General features: G+C 38.8%; 1 long non-coding RNA gene across 1 annotated transcript; it reads right to left on the bottom strand.

The window, feature by feature from the left end:
• Positions 1-3,116: 3,116 nt before the first annotated feature.
• Positions 3,117-6,582, bottom strand: LOC146476328 (uncharacterized). The gene is made up of 3 exons (XR_014865686.1): positions 6,432-6,582; positions 6,243-6,297; positions 3,117-3,479 (listed from the first exon to the last, which is right to left on the bottom strand). It is a non-coding gene; the product is annotated as an uncharacterized LOC146476328 (long non-coding RNA).
• Between the last annotated feature and the right edge of the window lie 3,088 nt (positions 6,583-9,670).

A 9,670-nucleotide genomic window follows, 5' to 3' on the forward strand; every position in this document is an offset into this window, starting at 1 on the left:
ATTGAATCCCGTGACGATACTCATTCCCGATCATCTCTGCTTTCATGTAAACGAGCCCTTATGTAATACATAACAATGATTTTTATGATCAGACGTATAGTTGAATTCAATTAACATCGGAAATGTTCCTTATTGCTTAGTACTAGTTGTTAAGGTTTGGATTTAAAGTCCCAACTCAGTGATTTAGTTTGGAATATAAAAGAGACACTGAAGATCGTTGTTATAACTACTGTAATTTTTTCTCTTTGTCAATCAAATTAATCAGCTTTAAACATCCACGATTATTATAATTTCATTTCATTCATTATTTAATAAAATAATATTTTAAAACATTGAATTGTAGATTCTCGTCTTTTATTACGAGTTTTGCTTACCATGGTATTATACAAAAACAAAATATCCGCTTTTGCACTAGAAGGCAGTGTGGGACGAGGACAATGTTAAGTCGACTTGGTCATGAATTTTACATTAAGGACGGTGCCTACAAACACAGATCTGGGCCCAGTTGCTCGAAGCATGGTTAGCGCTAACCCGGGTTAAATGCCATGACAACCTATAGGTTTTAGTACCTGTTAACCAATGGTTAGCGCTAACCATGCTTCGAGCAACTCAGCCCTGAAATATTTTACGCAATTTATGACTATGCGGGAAAAGCAGATCTTAGCAACGGTTACTGGAATCCAAAAAGAAACTTGGTAGTAGCCACACATTTTCTTTTAAGAAATAATTAAGCAACAATAATTCTAAAAAGCGCCAATACACAAAACAATGTGTGATATTTACCCCCTAATTTAAAGCTTTTAAATTCTCTCTGAAAAATGCGTGATTACCCCCAATTTTTTTTCGAACTGCAATAACTCTTGTCAAGATCTGCTTTTCCCACGTTACCCGCGCAAAAATATCTCTGTTTTAGCAGGCGCCGCTGTAAAGAAACCGGACTTTCTCAAACCACCCGGAGATGAGCAGGACGTATGTAGAGTAGCAAAAGTACGCACCGTCCTTAAGGTGGGGGTAAACGTGATTTTGAATGGAATTTTAAGAGGTTTAAAGAAGGGATAAAAGAAAGAAAATGATTTTTGGAACACCAACAGACAGCTGATACCCACGCAAGAGCACCCCAGGTTGCTAGTGGACTAACTTGTCCGTCCGTCTATTAATTATTAACTACAAGTTCTAATTTTAAAACTTCACTAAATCTTCAATATATCTTATTTCTCTTAATTTTATCAATCCTTCTAGAAAAAATATCTCCTCCCAAATATACCCAAAAATCACCCAAAAATTCACAAAACACCCCACAACATAGATTCACTGGATGGGCAGAGAGTTTTTGGATTGCTCGAAACGTGAACGAAACATTTCCTTGAAAGCCACGTCAAGTGGCAGAAAAATGGTGTTTAGGTTAACTCCCCCCTTAACGTTCTCGGATTTTAAAAGCCACGAGCTCACACGACAAGACCGAAAGGTAATGTGGGTAATCTTAGAGTTTGCAGTACCATGGGATGGGTGAAAATACCCCTGCAATCTATTTTCTGTAGAGGTGAGTCAAAGCCGAGTCTGGTAAATTGATTAATAAATAAACTAGACCACCCTGAAGTCTCATCGGCTTCCCGACAATGTTAATTCAAAAAGCGGAATGATTATGCACCAACAACACCAAACCAACGAACGGGAAAACAGCATTTCAATTGGTTTAGCCAACTAAAACAAACGTGATGGAAAACGTTTGAATGCAGAGGTTCACACAACGGGGGAATTAAACTTGCTGGTAATTTTGCCGGATCTCTCTTGTGAAAGACCTCGTGTCTTTTGGTTGGTTTCTATCCGTTACCTGAGAATCAATCGATATTTTCCTTTGACGTCACTCTGGTTAGGGCTGGCACTCAAACATCATCACCCAAATCTCTTTAAGGACGCATTTGTTACTGCGCATACGCTCTGCGCATCTCGAGATCCTCGGGTTTCCTATGGGTGGTGCCTACTAATACAGGGATAATTTTGCGCAGTTTAAAACTATGCGGAGAAAGCAGAACTTAGCAAGTGATTTTGGTATCCAAAACGGAAATCGGGGGTAACCAGGAGCCCATGCATTTTTCAGAGATAATAAAGCTTCAATTAAAAAAAGAAACGCCATACATTGCGTTATATTTTACTGCTTTTTAATTTTACTGTTTTTTAAAAAATGCGTGGTTACCCCCAATTTTCTCTTGAATTTCAATAGCCCTTTCTAAGATCTGCTTATCCCACAGTCATTAACCGCGCAAAAATACTTCGTTATCAAACCAATAATTGGTTCAATTATTGAAACATATGTTTCCACTCTCCCACCAACACAGCACCACAGGTCCTTTAGAAACTTTAAACCCTTTTTGTCTACTGTAGCGATCGGTACTGGTAAGAACCAGAAAGATTGGGGCCTGGGAGAGAGTTGGTCATGATCCCTCCTACCCAGTGCCCTTCTTTGGCCTTGTATGCGCACAGGATGGTCTATGTCCATTGAAGCTAAGAGCTCGTTTTCATTTTCTAAGTTTTGAAAGACGTCTGGGTCGAAAAATAATAAATAAATAAATAAATAAATAAATAAATAAATAAATAAATAAATAAATAAATAAATAAAACCGAGAGAGAAGCCCAGGAATTTCACAAACGGGCTGACGGCGTGACACCGTTGCTCCGTGCATCTGTACTCTGATAAAGCACGCTGTTTCAACTAACCAGCGCGAGCCGTAATGTCGTCTCAAAATTGAATTTAGTTTATAATCAGATGTTTTCTGCAAACCACAAGGGATTATTTTTGTTTTCCATTTCTGTTTTATCATCACTTCTTATGTAAGTCTTTCAAGATTTCAAGTTAACTTCCAACACAATTTCAACGGAATCTGGATGATTCTAACTGACTCAACTGGACAGAACGGTCGCCCAACTGTAATTGCAAAGTAAAGAAATACTTTCTGTGTGCAACAGTTCGAAAGGGGGTTCATCCATTCGCCGTCAGTAAAGTTCAAGCAAGAAATTAAAAACGTTAAGTCTTCCGGTATTCCTTCTTTTATCACCAATAAGGGTTATATCAGTTACTTTACGTAAAAATTAACTTTCAGCAAATATGAACCACTACAAAGCATTCAATACTTTTATTTTTATGCACGCAGACAATGTAATGACAGAGATCCACAAAAAATAGTTGTACGATTATCCGATCAGCTTGTTTCCTAGATACGCTTGTTTACATAAAATCACGATTTAAAAAAGAGTAATTTCGATGAGATTTACTGACTTGTTTTACTGGAAGATTCAATGGATTATAAATTCTTATAGGACAGTCATAATTTTATGTTATACAGCTAAGCATTCTATGATACTTTCCGCGACATCCGTTATATTAGTGAACGAATAACATCTCAACCTATCGGGCAACTTCTCCAGCATCGCAAATGCAACAGGCAAATTTTCCTGGATGTTTGAAGGCATTGGCAGTGGGCCTGACGAAAGTAAAAACATGGAGAGTGATCATGAGTGTGCTGCATCGATTTTTCAATTTTAATGTCATGATGTTCAACTCCAGGTTCTGGGATTACCAATTACTGTCCTTTTAGAGCGGTTTTCAATTGAGTGTCCAAAGTAATTTCACGTTTGCTTTGGTGTTGCTTTACTTCGCTCTGTAATTGGCGAGCAAAACACCTGCCACCTTCTCAACCAATCAGCAGCAAAACCAAAACCAAACATGCCTTGCTCGCATGCGTTTTCCCTCGTTTGGCGTCGGTTACATATATTTGCTTCGATTTCTGATTGTTTCATTTTAGCTTTTTGCGTCAGCTGTGCTTGGCCATAGTAATTACAGTGGTTTTAGTTTTACGAAACTCAAATGAAAACTGCTCTAATTAAACACTACTTTGTGTCTAGAAAAGTGCATTGATTAACATCGTCAATTTGAAGCCTTTCCTTGGGTCTTATGGGCCTAATGTGAACAGGGTGGGAAAATTAAACACTTTGGTTTGAAGGAAGTTAACGGTTTAATGAAGCGCGCTACAAACACCAACCCTTTTGCTGCGGATACCCCTCCCCTCCCCCCCACCTCCTCTTCCCCCTCGCATGATAGCATGCAACCAAAACGACAAACTGCACCGTGCGAAATCTACATGCGCAATACCATATGGTTTGATATTAAACTTGCAGAGATGCGTCGTCCCTGAATGAATTCACAGTTCCGCGTAAAGTGTGGATGACCTTGACGAATTGTGTTCAAAACAGGCGACAATTGATGTTGAGAGCGAATTTTTTAAAGAGGACGAGGAACTCGCGTTTGTTTTGAGGTACCAAGCTGTAATAGTCTGCATAGCAGGCCCTTTTTGAGCCGAACGGGAAGAGAGAGACACTGAGCGCGAAGCGCGACTCGCGAGCGTGGAGCGCGAGACAAGGGGGAAAGAAAAATAACGTTAGTTTTCTCTCCCCCTCGTCTCGCGCTCCGCGCTCGCGAGTTGCACTTCGCGCTTAATGTCTCTCTCTTCCCGTTCGTCTCAATAAGCCCCTGTATACAGGCTAAAGTTGTTAAGACTCTGGATGACATTTTTGTGTTTTCTCCAGTCGACTTCAATCTAGACTTGCTCCACTTCTGGCGGTCAAAACTGCACATGCCATCTTACAAATGCACCCCAAGAAACTCTCAACTAACTAGAATCTTGAATGCTTACAATGATTTAGAAATCTTTGATTTAAACGATCAAAGTAAGCCTAAATATGCTTACACGGCCATACAATCCAATAACGGGTATCTAATGAAAACTCGGACAGAACAACAGTTTTAAAAAACAATGTTCAAATACAATCATGCAAGCAAATGGGCCGGCAAGAACTCCCAAGTATTTCTATTTCGAGAACTAACGCTAATTAAAAGACCTAAATAACGAACCATCTAGACGACAACCTGCAAAACGTTTATGTAGGATAACCTAGACTTTGAATTAAGTGCGGCACCCAATGGTTCATTTCGGTCGATACCTGTTCGAAAGCGGCCTTAATCGCTTCGTAAATTGGGATTTAGACGTAAAGAAATGAAACCCACAATTTTGTTCGGTAAAATGTTTGCTCGAAATGTCGTATCGATAGTAAACTAATTCCTTTCGTTTTCGAAGGGGCAAAAGTGTCGTTAAAAAATGCAAAAAGGGGTTAGCCTGGACATTTTCGTAAAACAAACAACAGTTAATAAATTTGGGGAATGAAATTGAGTTCTGTAAACGTTCTTCAACTTAAATTTTCAGCCTCGGCACTGATCAATCTCGATTCCAATTACACAAATATGGCTTTAAAAGACAAGGAGGCAACAAGGGAACAGAGGAAATATTTGGCGTATTTTGCTTGAATTAATGTAAGTTCTCATTCGGTTTCCCCTCATGTTTGAATCACAAGATCAACATGACGGTCACAAGCTATTGTACGTCGCGGCATGCATTCAGTTAATCTCGAACCCAGATATTAGGTAGAGAGCATCTGGTAAAATCCGTTTCATGTGTCAGGAATGTGACACAGCGCAACTGCATACGCTCAACATTTGAAGCATAAACACTTTGCCCAAGAACTGCCTTAGATGGATTTCCAAGACCAATTTATTGCTATAAAGTTTCGGTAATATTTCACCTATCGTATTAAAAAAAGATCAACTATTTTAAGTTTCCGGGAAAGAAGAAAGCCAGCGCTTCAGTTTTGTTGACAACGGTGGCCAAAGTGCGTGCGCTATATTGCCAAACAAAAATTTTCATTTAACTTTTAACAGAGAGACAACACTCTTTGGCTTTCGGCAAACCTTTTTACGGGGCAGTGTAACCCAATTTTATTGTCACTTTGAATAGCCAAAAACACATATTTGTACAGACGTAAACGTCAAAATAATCGGTTTCAGCTTTGTTCACAATAACCCTACTAGTGCACAGAAACTGGTATAATTCATCCTTGGCTGCAGATGGTTAGGATGGAAAGAGGATGGGAATGGATTGCAACTTGAAAACATTGGCCAGTGTTTTCAAGTTCCTCCTTTGTATCTTGGAAAAATGGCTAAAGCTTTTTATAGTTTATTCCTGTCCAGGCAATTCATTCCATATTTTTCCCCCGCTGCTCTAAGAGCGATTTCGTGTCTGGGAAGCGGTCCAAATTAAGTCAAAATATTTGAACATTTTCTTGAAAAAACAGCAAAATCGGCTCAGTGAAAGTGTCCCTTTGAAGACGCTTTGGCCAATTAAGCTATTGTTTACCTTTGTCATCAGTTGATTCGGAATGTTCCTTCATCGCTTGGAGTGGGGCGTTGTCCTGCGCAAAGAAATATTGAAAATGTTATTAGAGGTAAATAATGCCTTGTAACGAGAAAAGAAGATGAAAGTTGTTTCTTTAAACAGAGGAGACTTAAATAGTTAAATGTATTTACACTAACAAACAATATGTACCTCGCCTGTCATAGACATTGTAGCACAGTGCACGACTCTAGAGAAAACGTCAGTGTTGGTTGACTGTTTCAAGCTGAACTCTACTGCCTGAACTTTAAATGAAGCAAGAAAATTTATTTAGAAGCGTCTTTACAGTAGGGAGATCAAATTTCGTGTTATTTGTCATGTCATGAGACAAACTGTGTCAGAATTCTTACTTGTGATGTTGTGATCAGTACGTCTATTTCACATGGCCAGAACATGATCGCAGTTTCTTTTATATCGACCCAAATTAATTAAGCTTTTAGCATTATTGTGTTATCAATTACAAACAAATGTTTTTTTACATTCGAACTAAACTGCACCATAAAATAAACACCAAACCACCAAGAAATGTGTTTTGGTGGTTTGCAAACTCCTTTCAATGTCCATTTGACGTTAATCTTATGACTCAGGACAATCATAACAAATCAAATATATCATAACGGTTTGTAGCAGTCGTGATGTCTAATATTTTGACTGATTTATATGTAAATAATTCAATTTCAGTAAATCGGATTCAATTTTGCTAAACAGAACAAATACAATGAAAAGTACATCATCCGGTGTCGGATCCAAGGATTTTTCATCGCCTATCTAGATGAGACGCCGTGTAAACATTTTGTTGCCTAGTTCCTAGGCCTCTCTCTGTTTTTCATCTCGGTCAACCCGTTTCGGGTCACGTGGTCCGAGCGAAAAACCGAGGCTAAACAATAGAGAGAAATGTCTCAATTTTTTAATCGATAAAAACTACTCCTTATTAGTATGTGGTGTTTCATGTTTTCCTCGTATGCTAATTTCCAAAGTTCACGAAAGCATCACTAATATGAACTCTCTTGACACACGCTTTTCCAGGAATGTTTTTGAAGCCGTTCAAAAAACTCGCAGAACGTGTTTTATCGGGTCAAAAACCACTCGGCTGCGCCCGCGTGGTCTTAAATAAAACACTGCTGCTCGTGTATTAAACATTACGTAAAGTCGGCCATTTTGAAAAAAATAAAACAAACGCATGCACAGTCTGTTTTTGTCCAGGCTTTCCCGGCCGTTCGCCTCGGATACGTCACCGAAAAAAGCCGTACAGGGTAAGCAAAACATTTAGGAGCATACATTTATGTAAATTTTACCTTTTGTACGACTTCACGTTATGATAAACATTCACAGCACGTGAACAGCAGTGAAATAGATCCAGACAAACAAAATAGGTGCGGTTACACTAGACCTCTTCCCCAAAGCTCCCCTTGGGAAAATAGCTTGGGTTGGGTTCAGTTTGGGTTTTGATTGATTTCATGCTTGCGGTTACACGCTGACAAATTGCCGAAGGGAAACGGTGAACCTTTTCCCTCATTGACGAGTTACACTGATAAATGTAAACATGAATGACACGAATCATGAAATGTTTTCGGCAATTCTTCCGCTTTTATTAACCTCTACTTCAAATAGGTTAAGTAATTCGGCATGACTTTACTTCAAGAAGAGAACGTAACATTTGTTTCCGTAAAGAAACCAGACTTTCTAAAACCACCCGGAGAGTTTGATTAATAAATAGTCTAGACCACCCCGAGGTATCATTGGCTTCCCAACAATGTTAATTCAAAAAGCAGAATGATTACGCGCCAACACCACCAAACCAACGAATGGGAAAACAGCATTTTAATTGGTTTAGCCAACTAAAACAAACGTGGTGGCTTTTGTTTGGTTTCTATCCGTTACCCGAGAATCAATCGATATTTTCCTTTGACGTCACTCTGGTTAGGGCTAACACTCAAAACATCATCACTTAAATCTCTTTAAGGACGTTTTTGTTACTGCGCATACGCTTTGCGCATCTCAAGATACTCGGGTTTCCTGTGGCTGGTGCCTACTAATACAGGGATATTTTTGCGCTGTTTAAAACTATGCGGAGAAAACAGAACTTAGCAAGTGCGCTTAGTATCCAAAAGAAAATGGGGGGTAACCATGCATTTTTCAGAGATAATCAAGTTTCAATTTGGAAAACAAATGCCATACTTTGCTTTGTATTTTACTGCTTTTTAGAATAATTGTTGCTTAATTATCTCTAAAAAATGTGTGGTTACCCCCAATTTTCTCTTGAATTCCAATAGCCCTTGCTAAGATCTGCTTTTCCCGCAGTCATAAACCGCACAAAAATACTGTGGTATTAGTAGGCACCCCCTTAGGGTGGCCAAATTACCTTTTATAGTTAGCAAACCAATAATTGGCTCAATTATTGAAACATTCATTTCCACTCTCCCACCAACACAGCACCACAGGTCCTTTGGGAACTATAAACCCTCTTATCTACTGTAGCTATTGGTACTCAAAGCACCAGAAAAATTGGGGCCTGGGGAGAGCGTTGGTCATGATCCCTCCTTTCCAGTGCCCCTCTTTCTCTGTCTGAGTTGCGCAGTTGCAAAAGGACGCAGCATCCTTAATCAAATCATTGATAATAAAACCCTTTGGACATGTCCTTTTTGTATGAACAATTGCTGGTCAATTTTTGCCTTCAGGGTTTACATGATATTGTATAATAATAATTATTATTAGTATTCTAAAGGAACAGTATTATTTAACTCTTGATACTTGTTCAATAGGAGAGTTCCTTTGTAATCAACCACTGTCATCACCAGCGAAGGTAATACCCATTGTTAACCAAAGATGATCACTTTTGAGAGATTCTTAAAACACAAGATTTAAATATGAGAGTTGATCCTTTAAAGATTTCTTGAGATGGTCTTCTCAGAGAGATGGTTGACAACATACTTCTTCAGCTGACCCAGATTACAATGTTGGTGCTTGTAACATCATTATACCAGACTATATACCATCCAACTGTGGTCCAATAAAATTCATGCTCACTAATCCTGTTTCATCATTCCTAAAACAGTCCTTTTAAATATCCTGGAAAAAATAGATGAACTTACATTAATTAGTTCACTGCTCAGGCACCAAGGAACCTGACACAACCAACTATAACTACATACCTCTTACTAAAGAAAAAAAAAACAGAGTTTGAGAGACCGAGAACTCCTAGAGTGCTTTGAATTTCTTCAATATGGCGCATACAATTTTTCCAGTATGAATTTCCAAGAGTTTGTAGGAACTGGCCATCAAATGGCGCACTCCATTTACCAACTAACTATTCTGGCCGGCTAGTTCTTACAGATGGGAATCGCCCTTAGTGGCACATATCCGATTTAAATCTTATCAAAGCTTTACTCTAC

This window comes from Pavona decussata, unplaced genomic scaffold (genome assembly GCF_977016875.1).
Source record: "Pavona decussata unplaced genomic scaffold, jaPavDecu1.1 SCAFFOLD_78, whole genome shotgun sequence".
Taxonomy (NCBI): domain Eukaryota; kingdom Metazoa; phylum Cnidaria; class Anthozoa; order Scleractinia; family Agariciidae; genus Pavona; species Pavona decussata.